The 23541-nt window shown below is 36.4% G+C and overlaps 1 protein-coding gene across 1 annotated transcript in view; it reads left to right on the top strand.

Moving 5' to 3' along the window:
* The window catches only part of SLC30A7 (solute carrier family 30 member 7), an 85462-nt gene that overhangs the window by 26857 nt on the left and 35064 nt on the right, over positions 1–23541 (top strand). The window lies entirely within an intron of this gene.

Genomic DNA, 23541 nt, shown 5'->3' with positions numbered 1-23541 from the left:
GTATGTGGAAAGATAAATGTGTGTAGGTGTATACATTCTCAATAAATATTTGCTGAATTAGATGGTACAGTTGTTATCTTTTAAGTTTAACTCATCCTGAGATACATTTTATTATTGGTCTAATTTTTATCATAATGATAAGACATTATGTTCCATTTTAAAGTCTTCAGTTATTTAAAAATTTACATATACATTGTGTATGTCTTGACTGGACTGTTTTTATTTTTTCATTGTGATTTTACTGTCAGGAAAACTTTTTTGTAATGATAACAAAGATCTGCTAGAGGCCAGACTCAAGATTTTTATAGCTCGTAGTTCATCAGAATAGATTTAATAAGGTATGATGAAATCATAATGTGAGTCATAAATGGAGATTTTTTTAAAGTTTCTGCCTAAAAAAATAGGATATACATTTTAAACATACAGATTATTTTTTAATTTTCTCAAAATTATTTGAACAGGGAAATAACTCTGCTATATAAAAGTCTGTTACAGGCTCAGCACAGTGGCTTACAACTATAATTCCAGCATTTTGGGAGGCCGAGACAGGAGGATTGTTTGAGGCCAGGAGTATAAGACCAGCCTGGGCAACATGGTGAAACCATGTTTCTACAAAAAATTTAAAAATTAGCTGGGCATGGTGGTTGCGTACCTATAGTTGCAGCTACTTGGGATGCTGAGGCAGGAGGATCTCTTGAGCCCAGGAGTTTGAGGATGCAGATAGCTATGATGGTGCCACTGCATTCTGGCCTGGGTGACAGAGTGAGATCCTGTCTCTATATGAAAAGGAAAATAAAAGGATTTCATAAAGTTTGAAATGCCTTTTCTTCTTCTTTGGAAATCTTACTGTACCTTGTTGAAATTTCAGCTTAGATGTCCCATATTCTGTGAAATCTGACTTTTGGTAATTTATTCACTGTTACAACTATACCTGTTTATTTGTGCTTTTAGTGTTCACTTAACTGCTTCTAATACTTAGACTAGGATTTTAATATTCACTTTTGTCTCCACTCTTACTATTCTAATTCTGGCTACAATTATGTCTTGCCTGGAAAACTGTAACAATCTCCAGGTTGACCTTTCTGTCTCCCTCTAAACACATCACATTGGCTAAAATTATCTTTTGTTAATAAGGATTATATTACATATAAAATTATTTAAATCTTTTAATGACTCTTACCCTTAGGATAGAGTCTGAACTCCTTAACACGCTTCATGATATATTAACCTTGTTGACCTCTGGTCTCTCTCAGTACTTCTCAATTCATGCTTTGCTCTTCAGCCACAGTAAGTTAGTTTTAGTTCCCTGAGTATGTTATCAGCTTCTGGGCTTTGCTCATGTTTCCTCTGTTCAAAATACTCTTATACTTCATGTCTTTCTTGCCACATCCTCCACCCCTTCCCACCAGCACATGTGTATGTATCACAATTACTCATCCTTTAGATCAGATTCAGTTTAAATGGCATTTCTTTGGGAAGCATTTCCTGATTCTCTACCTCCCAGGCTGGGTTGATTGTACGTATAGCACCTTCTACTGTAGTACCCTTTTCGTGGCATTTACTTACCATAGCCTGTTTGTTATTGCCCTCGAGCTCCATTAGGGCAAATTGTTTTTTCATTGTTTTAAAGTCAGCACCTAATTTTCCCTGGCCAAAAAAAAAAAAAAAAAAAAAAAATTGGTACACTTTGATTTGAATCAAAATAAATTTGTGGCTTTTTTTTCAACCTCAGAGAATTACTTTAATTCCAAATTGGGAATTCTTACTTAGTTCTGTTCTCATTCATTTATTCCTCTAGTATAAATAAATAAACATACACAGAAACACAAAGAAAGCTTGTTTTACTGAATATAACACACATTAAGAAAACTGCACAAATCATCTTCACCAAATATTTATTAAGCAGGCCCTCTCACCTACTTAATCTTAGACAAGATCTTCACTGTCTTGATCCTATAATAGGAGAGTGAGACAACAAACAAATTAATAAATTAGACTGCTCAAATGCCAAATAGTTATTTGTATTGTGTAGATTTAAAATAGGATTATGTGATAGTGACTGCGTTGCCACTTTAAATTGAGTAGATCTGGAAGACTTCTGAAGAAGAGGCCTTTAACCTGAGATCTTATTGTTGTAGGAAAAGCTTGTCAGAAGAACATTCTAGTCTAGGGATCAGTTGGTAGAAAAGCCTTGTGGTGAATGCAGCTTTGATATTGAAAGGAGGTCAGCATGGCTGAAGCGTAGGGAGTAAGAGGAGAGTGGTTTGAGATAAAGTTGGAGAAATAGTCCAGGGAAGACTACCTAGGGTTAGGAGTTTGGATTTTATTCCAAGTGCAATGGGACACAATAAGGATATTCGTTTTAAAAAATGATTTTGGCTGCTTTGTGGATAATAGATTATAAGGGGGCACAAGTGAGAACAGGCAGACCAGCTAGAAGGCTGTTATTTAAAGTGGACCAGGTAAGAGGCCATGGTGGCTTGGTCTTAGGTACTAACCTTAGAAATGGAGAGACACAGAAAAGTTAGAAAATGCTTTGGGGTACAGCTAACAAGATTTGCTTGAGAATATAAATGTATGGGTCAGAGTTGAGTGAAAGAGGGGAATTAAGGATAGTTTCTAGAGTTTTTAATCTGGGCAACTGAGTGAATGAGGTGTCATTACTAAAAGAGAGGGGACTGGGAGAAAGGTAATGTTTTTGTTTTTAAAGAGGACTGTAGATCAAAAGTTCTGTTTTGGATGTAAGTTTGAGATCTCTCAGACATTGATATGGAGAGTTCAAATAGACAAAGAGTGTACAAATAGGCATTCTGGGAAGCAGCCAACTGAACAGAAAGGGTTGAAAATAGTCCACACCTGGATTTAAAGTCTTGGCGTGGTATTCATCTGGCATTGGAATTCATCTAGCGTGAATGCCACAATTCCCACCCCTTCTGTTTTCCTGGAAAATATCCCTCAGTATGGTACTCCTGCCTGCTAAAACTGATTTAGCTTCAGGGGCCCTTTCAATATAGTGCTTCAAGCAACCACAACCAGCCAACTACAGTTGGTTTCCAAGGTAAAACTTACTTGTCATCCTTGTCTAGGTCCTACTGACCTACTTATAAACTTCTGTGTAACTTACATAAATACATAGTTTCAGGTCATATAATTGGATTCCTTTTTGTTATTGTTAAGCTTTAATATTTTTATTATTTGCTCTTGTTTTTCTGATAACCAGAGTAATACTTTGCATTGCTATAAAGATATACCTGAGACTGGGTAGTCTATAAAGAAGAGAGGTTTTATTGGCTCACAGTTCTGTAGGCTTTACAGAAAGCATAGTGCTGGCATCTGCTTAGCTCCTGGGGAGGCCTCAGGAAGCTTAGGCGGAGCAGGCATGTAGCGTGGTGAAAGAGAGAGAGAAAAAAAAAAATGACTAAATCTTGAAATAACTCACTAACTATTGTGAAGACAGCACCAAGCCATGAGGGATCTGTCCCCACAATCCAAACACCTCCCACCAGGCCCTACCTCCAGCACTGGGGATTACAATTCAGCATGAATTTTGGGCAGGCACACATATCTAAACTATATTAGCATTCTTATTGTAAAAATTTTAAACATTACTGAAATGTTTAACTTAACCTATTGAAAGGTTCTCATAATCCCACCCTTTGAAGATAACAGAAAAGTTTCATGTATCTTAAAATTCAACAAATGTTTTACTACCCACTCTGTGCCAGGCAGTGAACAACATGGGCAAAGAGCCTACCCTCATGGAGCTTACATTTTAATAGGGAGAGAGTCAATAAAGCAAATGAACATGCAAATAGATAATGGACTGTCAGTTGCTGAAAAATGCCATAGAGTAGGCTAAGATGCTATTTTAGAAGGGCTTGGAAAGTCTTCTGCATAGGGTAATATTGGAGCAGAGACTAAGTGGAGGAGAGGGACATGGGACTGTTCAGAGGAAGAATATCCCTGGTGAGGGAACTTCAAGTATAAACACACTGAGGGAGGAGCATGCCAGATACAAGGATGACAAGAAGGGCAGTGTAACTGGAGCGCAATGAGCAGGGCAGAGAGTGGTAGATACATGTTTATATATCTGCATCTCTAGAGTTCATGGAGCAGGTTGGGGTGGAAGATAGAAATTTGGGTATCATCAGATTATATATGTTATTTAAAGCCATATTTAATAGACAGTTTGCTCTGAGACCGAGTATTGATAGAGGAGGGGAGGCCTGAGAACTGAGCCCTGGGAGCAGTCAGGAGGCAGGTGCAACCAAGAAGAGTAAAGTGGAATGACCAGTGAGGTGGGAAGAAAGATACGACCATATGTTGTTTTAGAAGCCTTGTAGAGAAACCTGTTAAACAGGAAGGACTAATCAACTCTGCTAAATGCTGCTGGGACTAAGAAGAGTGATGAGAATGAAAGCCTGATCAGACAGAGTAGCTTCAAGAGAGAATGGGAGGGGAGGAAATGGAGATAGCAACTAAGTCAACTCCTTTTCAAAGCCTTTCACTGTAAAGGAGAGCAGTGTGATTGCCTGGCAGCACAGAGGGCCCACTTTGAGGTTTGTGGTCATGAATTTAAAGTGCAAACAACCAGAATAGTTGTATGTTTTTCTTCAGTCTTGTTCAGCTACTTGGTAAGAGGTATGGAATAGACAGAGAGTTGGATTTAACAGGTTTGGGGTTTTGTCAGGTGAGTACTGAGTGAGAAAGGGGCAAGGCAGGGATTAGAGTGGTGAGAAATTAAGATATAAAGGTAATTGATACATGCTTTAAAAAAAGGTGTTAGGTTCAGTGGTCTAATCCACTTAGTGGCCTAAGATAGGGTCAGTCTAATCCACTGACCCTATCTTCCCTGTTTGGGAAGAAGTATTAAGAGCAGGGGTATTAGGGGAATTGATCCAGAAATGGGAAGGGTTGTTCAGGTTATGAGATGCTTGGAATTGAGATCTTAAGGCTTAAAGTGTGATTATAAGGGCAGAAGATAAGCTTAGCATATACAGACCCGATGTTGGGTGGATTGCCCACATGGATAATTTAAATCAAGAATAATGAGAAGAGTAGAGGTGGAAAGATAATAAAGCCCATTACCAAATTTTTCAGCGACTGAAGGGGGACAATCAGGAATTGTAACCCTGGTAATCAAGATGGGTAGAGGGTGAATGATCTAATGGCACGGGCCTTAAGGAAATTGTGCTGTAGGGAAGAAGTAGTAGGAACTGTGATAAATAGTGGTAGTGACAAGCAAGAAGGACATCTGCCTCACCACAAGCCCCAACAGTACTGGAGTGTAGGAGAGAAAACGGCACTTCTTAATAGTGTTCTAGGGAAGACAGTGCCTTCCATTGATGGTCAGTTTTCAGGTAGAGCATGAACATGCTATGTGGCTATTTAAAGAAGAAGCTGAGGATTTAATGAAATTGCATGTTTAAAAGTAGTTTTTTAAATTATGGAAATAATTATGTTGACAAAGAAACTTGGTAAAATATAGAAAAAGATAAGGAAAAATTACCGTAAGAGACCCCTGTTAGTATTTTTGTGAGTTTTCTTTTGGGTTTTTTCTTTTATTCTGAGATTCTTTTGTTTTATTTTATTTTGTTTTTCATAATATTTTTGTTTGTATTATGCATATGACATATTCTTTGTAAGAAAATTTTTAATAGTTTTCTGATTATAAAATATGATCATGGTAGGAAATTTTGAAAATACTGGAAAGCATATGAAGTAAAGAAAAGCTAGGATCACAACATGCAGAAGTCACATAACCACTGTTAGCAGTATTTCTTTACAATCATTTTTAGGCATATTTTAAATTATTGAACTTCTACTATATGTAGATTGTTAAGCTTAGTCAGCATCAGAGAGCATTCACAGGTTTCAGATGAAAGGTAATAGTATAGTCATTACTTTAAGTCAATATTAAGTTTTGGATGACTAAGTTGTCAGCAAAGGCTTAGATTCAATGGTAATAAATGACAACAAGGTACAGAGCAACACATAAGAGAAATTCTTGTAAAAGGTCTGTGTCTAAACTACGCATTTATCTTTACATGTATGAGGGAGAAACTACATATATATATATAGAGAGAGTGTGTGTGTGTGTGTGTGTGTGTGTGTGTGTGCGTGCACACACCAGATCCCAATTAGCATTCATATATAGAGAGAATATATTTCCCAGAATGTTAATTGGCTCTCTCTGGGTAGTGTAATTTTAAAATTACATCTCTTGCCTAATTTCTCTATGGTAACATTTTTTACTTAGACCTTAAAAAAGCATAAGTTTTTTAATGGAAGTCAGTTAAAAAGTAGCTCCAAAGTACAAAATAAAGAAATTCTAGTTCAGCCTTCTTTTCATTTGAAAAAGAAAACAAACTGAATTTATTTAAATGTACACCTGATAATGAACTATTTGCAAGGAGATCACTCTGAGATGTTTTTCAAATTGGTAAAAATTTGCCTGATTTTAGGAAATAGTGAAAACTCTTAAAAAATCAACTAAATAGAGTATAAAGAAGTATTTTTCCCTACCATTGATTTTTATGTATTCAGTATTTGTAGTTCATCAATAGCAAGAGAAATAGTGGCACTTCTTATAAATTCTCTGGGTCTGCTGTTGCTCAGTTGAAAACGTGCCATGGAAATATATGTCTGTCCCTTCTAGGTTGCCCAGTGTTCCATTTTCACTTCCACAGTGTAAGTGATTTCTTAGAAAAAGACAGGTTGTTTTTTTTTTTTTCCAACACTTTCTACACAGACAAAGGGTGATAATAAATTTTGGGGTAAAACCGAGTTGTATTGTGATGAATTTTGTTTCCCAGTGAAAAACAGGAGAATGAATATAATGTAAGAGTGTGATTTTTTATTTTCTGAAAATATGGTTCCTATAAGAGCTTTCAGAGTAGTTCTGCTCCTTTTTTCCCTAAGGTGAGTTGGGATAGAAGATGAATTCATAACTTAGAATGCAGAAATCTGAACAATTAGTTGTAGCTTTGAATCTCACTGCAGTTTAGAAATGAGGCAATTTACATAGATCCGTAGCTTGATTTTTTTTTTTTTGTTCACTTAAATGAAAGGATTACCTATGCATGATGGATAATTATAAAACTAAGCAGGAGATAGAAATACATTTTGTTACTGGTGTGGTATTTCTGAAGCCTTGCTAGATTTTTCTTAAAAATCAATTTTCTGCAACTCACCAGTTACCACCATCTTGTGGTACTTTGTTTTACATATATATATCATAAAATCATTTGTAAGTACAAAGAAAAGCTTTTTAACCAAAAGAAAGTCTTTTTGTTAAGTCTAAAAAGTTTTAAAATAGCAGCTTAATTTTAGAGGAGACAAATTTTTAGAGGCAAACTAAGGTACAGACTTTAGAAATGATAAATAATGGTCTGTATGAAATAGAATATATACTAATGGAAACAAAATTATAAACTTGAAATTCTAAATTATAAGAGATCATCATTGTTCATGAATATAGGATTTAGACCCTGTACTGATTTTGATAAATGTTGTTGATTTCATATTTAAATGGAAAGAGTTGAATAGAACAAATTTGTGGCCTGTATTAAGTAAAAAGTAAGCATTTTTTTTTTTATATGTAGAAAGTTACCATATGACAAATTCTGGAGATTTTACTTTTTTCAAAATTGTTTTTGGGTGTTCCCTAACAATTTCCTTTGTGGTTTGCCTTTCAAGTGGTTATAATTTGTGAACTATTACTTTTGGGGACTAAGATAAAGGTAAACAGTTGCCAAGATTTTAACTTGCTGCTTGTATATGTGCCTATATTGTAAAATTGAACATATGGGAACATTATTGCATAGTTACTGTGTTCTTTAATCATACATAAAACCATCATAGCAAGAACATTTATAAAAACTGATTAGTCTAACAGCCTTTCTCAATTGGAAAAGAACACCCTAATACTATAAAGCCTCAATTTGTATGGAATTATTAACTTCTTACCTATGTATCTAGATAAGTACAGTTATGTATTATCCTTTGGGGAATTGAGAAATAGTCGGCTAAGATCATTTTCTGTGTTCATTGGTTCAGATGAGAAGCCCTAGTTAAGAAATGCTGGCAGAGGGTTTTATAATACTGGAAAGAACACAATGAGCATAGTAATGGTAAACAGAATTTTGAACTTGAGAACCTAATTATGTAAGAATATCATTTAGCAAAAATTCAGTAGTTTTTATTGAAACATCTGCGTTGTCCTCAACACTTTCTTAGGATCTGAGGATACAGTATCAGGTATTAATTCAGTACAACTACCAATAAACCACCATTAAATATATTAAAAAAAATTCCTGACTTAAGCAAAATCTCCACTCGTTTCTTCTCTCTGCCATTACATTACTACACACATAAACACACACATGCACAATTCGTAAATATGCCTTAACTGTCAATGCCTCCAAAAGGTTGTAACTGCTAGTATTAGAGATAAGGTTATCTCCTGGCCAATGAAGAGGGAGCAGGGTTTTTGGTTATAGGATTGCATACTGGATTTTATTTTCCATGCTCTTATTTGAAACTCACTGAATATATTTTTTTTAATTTTTACTGTTCCGTTACCAGAGTTTAGTACCAGAGTTTAGTACTGTGCTCTTATTAAAATATTCACTGTAGAACCTAACTGCTTTTTGCATTGTTTCTTATGGGAAATTGGTGGTTTTTAAACAGCCAACTTAAAAATACCTTAAAATACAACCAATTTGTAAATTAGGAGTCTATTTGTAAACTGGATTTGTAAATTGGAGTTAAAGTCTTCTGAGATACCATCTTCCAATCAGAGTTATTCAGGAATTCATTGTTGAAATGTATTTGGTTTCTTTTTAAACATCAAGCATAGTATTATTTTTTCCTTTACCCTAAAGCCAAAAACTCCTCAAAATGTCAAATAAGAAGAGCTGTGTACAAACACCAGAGTGTGCTATTTCTGCTTTTAATCTAACCCTACCATTTTTGTTGTTGCTATATTTGAACTGTAGTTTTTCTAAGAAATGCTGTATGTTTCATCATTGACTTTATTGGAGTATAAAACCTAAAATGAAGGAAGAAATTTAAAAATCAGAGTGTTATTCCTTTTCCACAAAAGTTTTAGAATGGTTAGTCCCATAAAAAACTGCTTAATGGCCGGGCGCGGTTGCTCACGCCTGTAATCCGAGCACTTTGGGAGGCTGAGGCGGGCAGATCACCTGAGGTCAGGAGTTTGAGATGAACCTGGCCAACATGGTGAAACCCCGTCTCTACTAAAAATACAAAAATTAGCCAGGTGTGGTGGCACACATCTGTAATCCCAGCTACTTGGGAGGCTGAGGCAGGAGAATCACTTGAACCCGGGAGGTGGAGGTTTCAGTGAGCCGAGATTGCGCCACTGCACTTCAGCCTGGGAGACAGAGCAAGACTGTCTCAAAAATAAATAAATAAATAAACAAACAAATAAATAAATAAATAAATAAGAAACTGCTTAATATGGCCTTTTTGTGGTTTGCAACTGATATTTCTATTACAAAGCATGAAAAATGGAAATGTCAGTGGTGTAATATAACTAGATATATATGTTGGTAGTAATTTAAAATCTAATGATGGTGTATATGTATTGGTCTGTGATTAAAAATCAAGTCAACACTTTTTACTTTTTATTTATGCCTTATCATTGTTTGATATGGGATTGCTTGGTTTGTGTAGGTTTATTTAAGGAAACTTACTGGGAGTGTGTTAGAGTGTTCTAGAGAAGTGGAATACAAAGATCTCACCAAGTAATATGAGAGAGAGAAACCTATACACAAATAAAAACAATACAGAGCTAGACTATAAAAATGAACAAGGTACAGTATAGATGGTAATTTAATCAAGGGCCCCCTCTTCTAAAATTGTTGATGTCTTATCTCTGTTTACAGAATAAATCTTATGGTTAAAGAGCTCTGTTATCTGCCCCAACCTCCCTTTCAGCCAGTTATTTTCCATAGCAGTTTGTATATATTATACCACTCTTTTTCTTTTCTTTTCTTTTTGTTTTTTTTTTTTTTTGAGATGGAGTCTCGCTCTGTTGCCAGGCTAGAGTGCTGTGGCGCAATCTCAGCTCACTGCAAGCTCTGCCTCCCTGGTTCAGGGGATTCTCCTGCCTCAGCCTCCCGAGTAGCTGGGATTACAGGCATGCACCACCACACCCAGCTAATTTTTGTATTTTTAGTAGAGATGGGTTTTCACCATGTTGGCCAGGATGGTTTTGATCTCCTGACCTCGTGATCTGCCTGCCTCGGCCTCCCAAAGTGCTGGGATTACAGGTGTGAGCCACCGCACCTGGCCACCACAATTTTTTTTAGCTTTATCACTTGTTATTTATGGAGGATACTCTGTATACTTTGCTGCCCCTGTACCTTTGCTCATAGTATTCTCATCTTGAATGTCTTTCTTCCTCATGATTCCCATCATTGTCCTAACAATTCTTTTTTTTTAATATATATTTTTATTATACTTTAAGTTCTAGGGTACATGTGCACAAGGTGCAGGTTTGTTACATATGTATACATGTGCCATGTTGGTGTGCTGCACCCATTAACTCGTCATTTACATTAGGTATATCTCCTAATGCTATCCCTCCCCACTCCCCCGACCCTACTACAGGCCCCAGTGTGTGATGTTCCCCTTCCTGTGTCCGAGTGTTCTCATTGTTCAGTTCCCACCTGTGAGTGAGAACATGTGGTATTTGGTTTTTTGTCCTTGCGATAGTTTGCTGAGAATGATGGTTTCCAGCTTCATCCATGTCCCTACAAAGGACATGAACTCATCCTTTTTCATGGCTGCATAGTATTCCATGGTGTATATGTGCCACATTTTCTTAATCCAGCCTATCATTGTTGGACCTTTGGGTTGGTTCCAAGTCTTTGCTGGAGGCATGTCCTAACAATTCTTTAAGGTTCAGTTCTAATACTGTTTCTTCCATGGAGCCTTTTCTTCCATTTCTAAACTATTTGTTTTTACCTTTAAATTTATCAAGTTATTGTTTTCTTAAATGGTGACATAGTGTATCTCTGTATACATAGGTATACATACCAGTACATGAGCATAGGACTGAGTCTTGTTCAGCTTTGTATCATTGTGCTTTGTGCACAGTAATATTTGTGGAATTTTGGTGACCTAGATTGACATTCAGAAGGTTTGACTTATAGTTCTGGCTTTGTGACACTCAAGTTTCTGGACCCTCTGTTTTCTCAAGTGTGGATTTTTGACTTTATTCTAATTTTCATGGTTGTACAAATAAGTACCACTTCATGGAGTGTTTACACATGATACCTTTAGCATGTTAAAAGCCAAGGCTAATAATGGAAAGTAAGAATTCTCAGAATATAGCCTACTTCAATGATATAGAGACAGGAAGTTATCAGGACCTGAGAACAGAGATTGCCAGAAAGTAGAAATTAAATATTGCAGACTTAGAGAAGGCAATAAGGGGCCATTTAGGTTATGAACTATAAGAATATAGGACTGTCATCTTTTCTTTGCTCTATTATCCATGTAAACCACTTAGATATTTTCATATTATGGTGAAAAGAATAAGGAAGTCAGAGGTTACATCTTCTTAAGGTGTGGAGATATAATATTTTCCTAAGAAACTATTTAAACTATCTCTGTGTAAATGGAAGAAGCAGAACACATCTAGTGAGGATACACATAGATTATCTGTATCTATGTCAATATCTATATATATATATCAATGTATGTAGGAATGCTTGTGTATTCTTCATTTTTGCTTAGCATTTTACATGTTCTTGTAATTTATTTACCTTCTCAGTATTGCTGAGAAATAAATCAATGTTAAAAGCAAATACAAATCTGTTATTACTACCTACAGACATACTATGTACCCATGTAAGAAACTGCGCAATTGCAAATTTGTGTCAATAATTCAAAACATCTGTGGGAGGATCACTTGAGCTTGGGAAGTCGAGGCTGCAGTGAGTCGTGATCATGCCACTGCCACTGCACTGCAGCCTGGGTGACAGACCAAGACTCTGTCCCACAAAAAGAAAAAAAAAATTCAGTGCCACGATTTTCTATTTTTAGCTCATATTTGAAGCTTCAAACTATTTGTGTTTAATATATGCTAATCAAAGCCTTCCCACTACAAATTTAGCTCATTTATTTTTAGAAATACCCTCTATATAACCTAATTGTCAAAACTAGCCTTCATTGTCAACCCAATCAGTCAAATCATACTTTCAGAGAAAGTTCTTTCTGTCAGCAAAAGTCTTGCTTCATTTTTCAGTTACACAAATAACAACCATCTTTTTACTGCATCAAAACCTGCATTCCTCACATAGTGCTTTTTATAGGCGTGAATTCTAGTATGTTTCTAATAGTTACATCCAGTGCTTTATGCAAGCCAGTTTAAACTTTTCAGAAACCAAAACTAGTTCTTTACGATTTTTGCTACAATCTGGTGAAGTGTGTCTTCTGCCATTTTATGCATTTTATGAAGCAGAGTGGTGTTGGAATAGGGAATGGAGCTGTAGTGATAGACTTGGTGTCTAACTTATTTTTGGCTATCACCTATACACTGGAATAATCACTATCAAATGTGATTTCTTAACTATCATAGTGAGCAACAATACTTTATATGAGGTTTTTAAAGCCAACTTTGATGATGGCTTGGAATTGTTCAAGCTGTTTATTGTTTTTTAACCAATACTCCCAGCTTTCCTCTAAAAAAAATTAATAGATTTATTTTAAGGTCTGGATATTGTGTAAATAAATGACATTAAAGAGATACAGGTTGTTACTATTGTTTGACAAAGGTTTCTTGGGACTTCTCTCAGGAGTGATAATGTTCTTTGTCAGTATCTGGGGGACAATAGAAGAGGGATTATTACTAAACCTATCATTACTTTAGTCATCCCACTTTACAATATGTCTGAACTCAAAACATTCCTAATATGGGCCAGAATACCTTGTTCCTAATACCACTCTTTGCCCTTAATAGGAATTACATAAAACAGGGAAGCCGTAAAACTATACCTCAGGTTTATGAGCAAAGGCTTTTATTAAAGGCTTACCAGATACGAATATTTCAAATTGTCTTTTCATTTTTCTTTTTTTTTTTTTCTACTCCAGTGATTTTCAAACTCTGGCACAGTTTACCATAGTAGTGTTTTCTGTGGGTGAATTACATGCTTTTCTTTTGTCAAGTGGCTGAAGTGGTAATTGTGAAATGGGAGGGGAGCAATAGAGAACTTACTAATTTACTAGACCAGTTGTCTCAGTCTGGTGTCTGGTCAGTTTTGGAATGAGTACCTGTGGAAGTGGAGGATCTGATATTTTATTCTCTTATAACTATTCTAAACATCTTTCAGAAAGTATATGGGTATCCCCAAGGGTATTTTTTTGTGATTAGCATCACCAGAATTGTGAAATGTAGTACACACTCCTATATGTACTCTAATTTGAAGACTCCTGCCTTAAATCTCAGTGGTACCAAATTGTTTGCACTTTTTAGAGCATGTTAAGTTAGTTTATACTTCTGTATCTCTGCTCATCAAGTATCTTTTCCTTAGAAAATCTTGCCTACTAATGTCTACCTTTTCAAAATAATTGTGATAAACATAAAATTTACCATCTTAATCACTGTTAAGTTTACAGTGCAGTGGCATTAAGTGCAGTCACATTGTTGTGCTGCCATCACTGCTGTCCATCCACAGAACTCTTTTCATGTTGCAGAACTGAAATTCTATACCCATTAAGCGATAACTCCCAATTCACCCTGCACCTCAGCCCCTAGCAACCACTATTTTTTTGTCTCTATGAAGTTGTGACATATATAAGTGGTACCTTATAAAAGTAGAGTCATACAATATTTGGCCTTTTGTGACTAGTTTATTTCACTTACAATAATGTCCTCAAGTTTCATTCATTTTGTAATATGTGTCAGAATACCCTTTCTTTTTAAGACTGAATATTTCCACTTCTGAGTATTTACTTATACACATAGATTTAGTATATTTACTCATACGCATAGATTATCTATATCTATATATCTATATCTATATCTCTATGTATATCTATATCTATGTATGTAGGAATGCCTGTGTAGCTCATCATTTTTGCTTAGCATTTTACATGTTCGTATTATTTATTTACCTTCTCAGTATTCCTAAGAAATAAATCAATGTTAAAAGTAAATAAAAATCTGCTATTACTACTTACAGACATACTGTGTACCCATGTAAGAAACTGCTCAATTGCAAATTGTCAGTAATTCAAAACATCTGTGGGAGGTTTTGAATTATTTATTTAAACATCTGAGTATTTATTCAGAAGTGGAATTGCTGGATCATATGGTAATTCTGTTTTTAATTTTTTGAGAAACTGCCATGCTCTTTTCCATAGCTGCCACACCATTTTACATTTTCACCTACAATGCAGAAGGGTTGTAATTTCTTCACATGTTTGCCAAAACTTGTTATTTTCTGTTTTGTTTTTTGTTTTTATTTTTGTTTTTTGTTTCTGTTTTTATCTACCAGAAAACCCATTAACGTAATGCGTATCAAGTGGTCTTATTGTTTTGATTTGCATTTCCCTAATGATTACTGATATTGACCATTTTTTCTTGTACTTATTGGCCATTTTGTATATCTTTGGAAAAATGTCTATTCAAGTACTTTGTCCATTTTTAAATTGTTTGTTGTTGTTGAATTGTGGGTATTCTTTATATATTCTGGATATTAACTGTTTATCAGATGTATAATATGCAGATATTTTCTCTTTTTCCATGATTTGCCTTAATTTTAATGTTTTTTCTCTTGTTTCCTAAGCTTTTGGTGTCATATCTGAGAAATTAACCAAACCAATGTCATGAAGCTTTCGCCTATGTTTTCTTCTAAGAGTTTTATAGTTTTAGGTCTTACATTTTATTCTGAGTTAATTTTTATATATGGTGTGAGGTAAGGGTCCAGCTTCCTTCTTTTGCGTGTAAAAATCCAGTTTTCCTGTCACCAGTTATTGAGAAGACTGTCCTTTCCCCATTGAATTGCCTTGGCATCTGTGTTGAAAACCATTTAACCATGTATGTCAGAGTTTATTTCTGGGCTATTCTATCCCAGTGGTCTATATGTCCGTTTTTATGTCAGTGCCACACTGTTTTTGTTACTATTGCTTTGTAATAACTTGAAATTAGGAAGTGTGAGACCTGCAACCTTGTTCTTTTTCAAGATTGTTTTGACTATTATGGGTTTCTTGAGATCCCATAGGAATTTTAAGATAGATTTTTCTATTTCTAGAAAAAATGTCGCTGGGATTTTGATGGGTAGCTAATGTCTACCTTTTGAATACCTCTTATAAAATTCAGCTCAAGGGGCATCTCCTTTGTGAAGCCTGTTTTAAACTACTATATAGAATTAATTGTTTTTTTTTTTTATTTTGTGCCCTAAGCATTTCTAACACCTATCACACTTCGTTAAACTTACTTAAGTGTTTCTTTTTACTAGACTGAAGAATTGCCATATGTATTAGTTTTCTGTTGCTGCATAACACATTGCCACAATTTTTCCAGCTTAAAACAATACTCATTTATTATCTCACAGTTTCTGTGATCAAGAGTCTAGGCACAGCTTAGTTGGCTCTTCTGTTCAGGGTCTCACAAGACTGCAACTAAGGTGTTGGTTGGGGCCATAGTTTCATCTGAGGCTCAGGGTCATCTTGCAAGCTTATATGGCTGTTGGCAGAATTTGTTTCATTACAGCTGTGTAACACACAGCAGCTTACCTTTCCAAGGTCAGCAAGAGAGCATCTGATCTCAGGGAGAGCTGCAGTCCATCTGTTAAGGGCTTCGCATCTGGTTAAATCAGGCTTACCTGGAATAGTGTCTCTCTCTTTTTCTCAATTTCAGCTTTTATTTTAGATAGAAGGGGTACATGGGCAGGATTGTTACATGGGTATATTAGACCCAGGTAGAGAGTATAGTACCCAAGAGGTGGTTTTTCAACCCATCCCCCACCCCCTTCTCTCTCTAGTAGTCTGCAGAGTCTATTGTTCCCATGTTTATGGCCATGTGTAAATCAATAGATAATTCCTTAACATGATAAATTACATGCATCACAGCCCTAAAGCCTAAATCTCTTTCTTAAGGTGTAACACTAGAGGCATTACTACCAAAATAGGGAACTAGACAAGGATTCTCTCTGTTGCCTCTGCTATTTAACATAGTATTAGCGATCATTAGCCAGTAACATTAGACAAGAGAAAAGGATTTGAGACTTAGAAATTGGAGCGATGGTTTTTTTTTTAATGCCAAGTATATAATTATATGTCTGTAAAGCCTGTGAAAGTTGATGGGAAAACTATGACAGACAATTTAGCAAAGTTACAGATATAAGATTGATATACAAAAATCAATGTTCTTTATATGTAAACAAATTCCAATTGAATGATGTAATTAAAGAGAAGACACCTTTTCAGTAGCAACAACAAAGATGACGTAGAGGTTAAATTAGTAAAATTTACACAAGGAATTTAAACCCTTTTAAAAACACAGAAGTAGACTTGAACAGAGCCTTTTTTGTCAACTGTAACATTTTTAAAAAATCAGCTGGCTGGGTGCGGTGGCTCTCGCCTGTAATCCCGGCACTTTGGGAGGCCAGGGTGGGTGGATCACGAGGTCAGGAGATTGAGACCAACCTGGCTAACACAGTGAAACCCTGTCTCTACTAAAAAAAAAAAATACAAAAAATTAGGTGGGCATGGTGGTGGGCGCCTGTAGTCCCAGCTGCTTGAGAGGCTGAGGCAGAATGGCATGAACCCAGGAGGTGGAGCTTGCAGTGAGCTGAGATCCTGCCACTGAACTCCAGCCTGGGCAACAGAGCGAGACTCCATCTAAAAAAAAAGGCAACATGTCAACGCTTTTTATGTTTATTTACAAAAATATTAAAATATTCTAATAAAAATACCAGTAGGTCCTTTTATTCTGAGGAGGAAGTAATAAACATTGATTTTAAAGTTTATGTGGAAAAACAAACAAACAGGAGGAATAGCCAAGTAAATCCTGGAAAAGAAGATGTAAAATATAAAGCCTTTATAATGAAAATAATGAGATACCTGAAAGAGCAAGAAGACTAATGGAGCAGATTAGGAGGTCCAGAGATGGGTTTATGTATATATATAGTGGCTTACTAATGATAAAGACAGCACCTCAAATCAATGGAAAAAAGATGGCTTTCCTAAAAACTGGATAGCCATTTGGAAAAAGATAAATTTAGAGCTCTATCTTATACTATATACCTGGAAAAATTTCAAATGGGTTAGTGTTTTAAAAGTAAAACATGAAACCATGCTAGTATTAAAAGAAGGCATGGCTGAATTATTTACGGTAGCATGAGAATATTAAGGGGTAGCTGTGGCTCAAAGCTAGAAAATCAGTAAGAGAAAAGATTAATGAATTAAGCTACATTTTTAAAAAGAAGAATTTTGGCATAAGAAAAAAGCCTCATAAGGAAAGTCATGAGACAATAAGCTAGAGTAAGTATTGGCCACTTAGATCATGAAGGGCTAACATTTCTAATATAAAGACAGCTTCTAAAAATAAAAATGTAATTTAATTAAGAGATCAACTTCCTGATAGAAAACTGGGCAAACATATAAGTTCATTTAAGTTACAGGAAAAGAAATACAAATTTAATGTAATTAATTAATTTAAAGACACATTCAGTGTCATGATCGTACTGTAACATTTAGCAATCAACAGCATGGATGCAAAAAAAAAATCTTATATTAAAACCCTTCGGTAGGCTGCTTTACACTTTCCACAGAACATAAACTAAGATAACCTGTTATTAATTGTTATATAATTAATCACAAATGTAGTCTTCATGTTTTTTGCCCATATACACAAATACTATCTAAAACATGGCTTCTTTGTAGCAGCTAGGCCCTGCCACCACTGTGCTTGGCTGAATTCACAAATCTTTTGTAACCTGTAGCTTCCCTGTCATTTCTCTGGCTCTTCTCTCCTGCTAAGCTTTATTTCCTAGAAGTAATTAAAATCTTCTGCTACTGCCATAGCTTCTGCAGCTATTGGAACTGCCACAGCCACCTTGGTTTCATAGTTTAGCAAAGAATTTGCCTCCACCACCATAGGGGCCAGATCTTCTGCCGCCAAAGTTTCCTTCCTTCATGGATCCAGAATTTGAAGACTGTTGTAATTGTCAAGATCATTGTAGCTTTCAGCACCTCCATATTTGCTTCCATTATTACAAAATCCATTTTAACCATCCCACTGCCACCATATCCACCACCACCAGGGCTACCACCAAAGCCACCATGACCACTAAAGTTTCCACCACAACCAAAATTGCCATTCCCACCAAAACCACCTCCACAACCACCACCAAAGTTTCCAGAAGCACTTCACCCGTTTTGGCTAGATGAAGCACTAGCCATCTCTTGATTTGACAGAGCTTTCCTGATTTCACAATTGTGGCCATTCACAGTATGATATTTCAGAATGACAATCTTATCCACAGTCATGCTTACAAAGGCAAAGCCATTTTTCGTGCCACTGCCTTGATCAGTCATGATTTCAATCACTTCAGTTTTTCCATACTATTCAAAATAATCTCTTAGGTGATGTTCTTCAGTATACTCTTTAATGCCAGCAACAAATATCTTTTTCACAGTTAAGTAGGCACTGGTCTTTGAGAGTCTTCTCTTGAGACAGCTCTCTTTGGTTCCACAACTCTTCCATCTACCTTGTGTAGCGTTGCATTCATGACTGCATCTACCTCCTCCACAGTGGCATACGTGACAAATCCAAAGCCCCTGGAGTGGCATACATGACAAACCCAAGGCCCCTGGAGTGCTTGCTTGGTGTTTGGATCTCCCATTACCACACAGTCTGTGAGTGTTCCCCATTGCTCGGAATGGCTCCTCAGATCTTCCTCAGCTTTGTTTCAAAGCTCAACCCTCCAATGACAATGAAGAGCTTCCACAGCTGTTCGGGCTCTTTAGGAAACTGACTGCGACATGACAGCAGTGGGAAGAGAGATTTTAACAATGCCTCCTTGGCAGCATCCTCTGGCAGGAAGCACAAACAACTTTTAGAAGAGTAGTTCAGCTCAACGTATAAGGAAGAAATAGAAATTAAAACTGCATTGAGACACCACTTCTTACCCATCAGTAGATAAATGTCCAAAGGTTTGCATAATCTTTTGGCAAGGCTATGGGTAAAATAGGTACTGTCATACTTTGCTGATAGGAATGACAATAGTATTAACTCAGAGAAATTTGGCAATGTCTAGCAAAATTAAATATGCATATACCTTTAATTAAGCAATCGCACTTTTGGGAATATATCCCAAAGGCAAATTTGCAAAAAATATAGAAGAACATATCTGTAAAATCATTCATTGTGCCTTTATTTGTAATAGCAAAAGATTGGAAAGAACACAAATGGCGATCTCTGTGGAAAAAACACACTCAAAGTGCTTTTTCTGTTTTCTCACTCAGCAACAATCAATACAGTAGACTTCTGTGAAATGTGTGGAGTTTTTTCCCCAGACACCAAGCAAGTGTTCACATGAAATAATCAAAAGAATCAGAGTCTAGCTTTATTCAAGTGAAAAGCTGAGAATGGCCATCTGGGAAACACAGACTCCAGAGAAATGGAGTCTGTGCTCCCAAATTAAAAGTTAAGGTCTTGCTTATATAGGCAGAAAACAAATATATTAGGATTATAGCATTTTCTATGCAAGGCTGGTTTATGAGTTATAACAATCTAATGAGTTACAGCTTGCTTTCATTTCCTTTTCAATTTAAAAGAGTGTTTTTAACATTTCATCTTAGACATGATAGTCTGTGTATGAAAAAAGTAAAAGGGCGGTTAATCTACAGTGAAGAGAGAATGGGGCTGCCTAGGTGCCCTTTAATCATTTACAACATTTTATAAAACTATGTGGGTAAGAGAGAAGGCAAATCTAATCAGAGAAACAATGGTTACAGTTCCCTGTTATGTGACTGAGGTCCTATAATCACATTCCTTTAAGGCTCAAAATATTTTGAAGTTCCAACAGCTTAGATTTTGAATTACTTATTTTCACACAATCAGTTCTCCAGCAGACAGTAGGCAGTTCAATTCTGACACTACCTGGAGACAGTGTGAGATCTCACAGGTTGAGGGATCCCACTTCTGATGCCATTTGCAAGCCCCGGGTTAGTTTGCCTGTGCTTCTGACTGACCGGCTGTGAACTGGGGATCCCACAACCCCCTCCTTGGATTCGATTAATTTGCTAAAGCAGCTCACAGAACTCAGGGAAGCATGTTTACTAGCTTATTATAAAGGATAACAAAGGATACAGATGAAGAGATGCATGGGGTGAGGTATGGGGGAAGGACAGAGCTTCCATGTCATTTCTAGGTGAGCCACACTCCAGGAAACTTCATGTCTTCAGCTATCTGGAAGCTTCCCAAACCCTGTCCTTTTGGGTTTTTATGGAGGCTTCATTACATAGGCATGATTGATTAATTGGCCATTGGTGATCAACTTAACCTTCAGCCGCTCTCCCTATCTGGATCTTTCTAATCATGCCTTGATCTTTCTGCATGACCAGGCCACATCCTGAAGCTACTGCAGGCTGCCAGCCATCAGTCAACTCATTAGAAAGACATCACTTTAGAGATTCCAAGGATTTTAAGAGCTGTATGTCAGGAAATGGGGTCAGAGACCAAATATGTATTTTGTAATATTACATCATCAGTAAAGCAGTTCTGTGCAACCTTAAAAAGGAGAATAAAGATGATCTTTATGGGATAATGTGGTATGATTTTCAAGAATGTTATTAAGAAAACAAGATAGCACTTAATATGTAGCACATGATATAGGTTTATAGCGTAAGCTATATAAAAGCACTGCTACCTTTTATATAAGAAGAAGAGACATGCATATAATCTATATGTTTTCATATAATTTTGAAAAGAAACACTGGAAGAATAAACCAAAAGCAAATATAGTTACCTTTTAGGCAGAGGAAAGGAATTAGAAGTGAGACTTTGAATTTTCATTTTATTTTATTTGTATATTTTTTCGAGACAAGGTCTGGCTCTGTTGCCCAGGCTAGAGTGAGGGCAGTGGCACAGCCTCTGCAGCCTCTGCCTCCTGGCCTCAAGCCATCCTCCTACTTCAACCTCCCAAGTAGCTAGGACTACAGGTGCACACCACCACGCCTGGCTAATTTTTGTAGAGAAGGGGTTTTGCCATGTTGTCCAGGCTGGTCTCAAACTCCTGGACTCGAGCAATCTACCCTCCTCAGCCTCCCAAAGTGCTGGGATTATAGGTGTGAGACACCGTACTCAGACAGAATATGTTTTTAAAATATTTTTGACTTTGGAATCATCCACATATTTAGCCCTTCAAAGAAAAGTAAGTCGAAAAAGTGAAAAGCATATTAAGATTTTTTAACTTAACTTACTAGCTGCAAAAAGAAAAAAAAAAATTGGCTCCTTTTGGTTCTTTAGTTTTTTTATTTATTTATTTTTTATTTTGTTATACTTTAAGTTCATGTGCACAATGTGCAGGTTTGTTACATAGGTATGCATGTGCCATGTTGGTTTGCTGCACCCATCAGCTCATCATTTACATTAGGTATTTCTCCTAATGCTATCCCTCCCCCCGCCCCCTACTCCCCGGTGTATATGTGCCACATTTTCTTAATACAGTCTATCATTGATGGACATTTGGGTTGGTTCCAAGTCTGCTATTGTGAATAGTGCTGCAATAAACATACGTCTGCATGTGTGTTTATAGTAGCATGATTTATAATCCTTTGTGGGATCACTGGGTCAAATGGTATTTCTAGTTCTAGATCCTTGAGGAATCGCCACATTGTCTTCCACAATGCTTGAACTAATTTACTCTCCCGCCAACAGTGTAAAAGCATTCCTATTTCTCCACAACCTCTCCAACATCTGTTGTTTCCTGACTTTTTAATGATCGCCATTCTAACTGGCATGAGATGGTATCTCATTGTGGTTGTGATTTGCATTTCTCTGATGACCAGTGATGATGAGCATTTTTTCATGTGTCCGTTGGCTGCATAAATGTCTTCTTTTGAGAAATGTCTGTTCATATCCTTCTCCCACTTTTTGATGGGGTTGTTTTTTTCTTGTAAATTTGTTTCAAGTTCTTTGTAGATTCTGGATATTAGCCCTTTGTCAGATGGGTGGATTGCAAAAATTTTGTCCCATTCTGTAGGTTGCCTATTCACTCTGGTGGTAGTTTCTTTTGCTGTGCAGAAGCTCTTTAGTTTAATTAGATCTCATTTGTCTGTTTTGGCTTTTGTTGCCATTGCTTTTGGTGTTTTAGTCATGAAGTCCTTGCCCATGCTTATGTCCTGAACGGTATTGCCTAGGTTTTCTTCTAGGGTTTTTATGGTTTTAGGTCTAACATTTAACTCTTTAATCCATCTTGAATTAACTTTTGTATAAGGTGTAAGGAAAAGATCCAGTTTCAGCTTTCTACATATGGCTAGCCAGTTTTCCCAGCACCATTTATTAAATAGGGAATCCTTTCCCCATTGCTTGTTTTTGTCAGGTTTGTCAAAGATCAGATGGTTGTAGATGTGTGGTGTTATTTCTGAGGCCTCTGTTCTGTTCCATTGGTCTATATCTCTGTTTTGGTACCAGTAGCATGCTGTTTTGGTTACTGTAGCCTCGTAGTATAGTTTGAAGTCAGGTAGCATGATGCCTCCAGCTTTGTTCTTTTTGCTTAGGATTGTCTTGGCAATGCGGGCTCTTTTTTGGTTCCATATGGACTTTCAAGTAGCTTTTTCCAATTCTGTGAAGAAAGTCATTGGTAGCTTGGTGGGAATGGTATTGAATCTATAAATTAGCTTGGCAGTATGGCCATTTTCATGATATTGATTCTTCCTATCCACAGGCATGAAATGTTCTTCTATTCGTTTGTATCCTCTTTTATTTCATTGAGCAGTGGTTTGTAGTTCTCCTTGAAGAGGTCCTTCACATCCCTTGTAAGTTGGATTCCTGGGTATTTTATTCTCTTTGTAGCAATTGTGAATGGGAGTTCACTTATGATTTGGCTCTCTGTTTGTCTGTTTTTGGTGTATAGGAATGCTTGTGATTTTTGCACATTGATTTTGTATCCTAAGACTTTGCTGAAGTTGCTTATCAGCTTAAGGAGATTTTGGGCTGAGATGATGGAGTTTTCTAAATATACATTCATGTCATCTGCAAACAGGGACAATTTGACTTCCTCTTTTCCTAATTGAATACCGTTTCTTTCTTCTCTTGCCTGATTGCCCTGGCCAGAACTTCCAACACTATGTTGAATAGAAGTGGTGAGAGGGGGTATCCTTGTCTTGTGCCAGTTTTCAAAGGAAACGCTTCTAGTTTTTGTCCATGCTGTATGATATTAGCTGTGGGTTTGTGATAAATAGCTTTTATTATTTTGAGATAGATTCCATCAATTCCTAGTTTATTGAGAGTTTTTAGCATGAAGGCCTGTTGAATTTTGTCAAAGGCCTTTTCTG

The sequence above is a fragment of the Nomascus leucogenys genome, chromosome 12 (genome assembly GCF_006542625.1).
Source record: "Nomascus leucogenys isolate Asia chromosome 12, Asia_NLE_v1, whole genome shotgun sequence".
NCBI lineage: Eukaryota > Metazoa > Chordata > Mammalia > Primates > Hylobatidae > Nomascus > Nomascus leucogenys.
The sequence above is the reverse complement of the archived record's forward strand: the minus strand, read 5'-3'. Positions and strand labels throughout refer to the sequence as shown.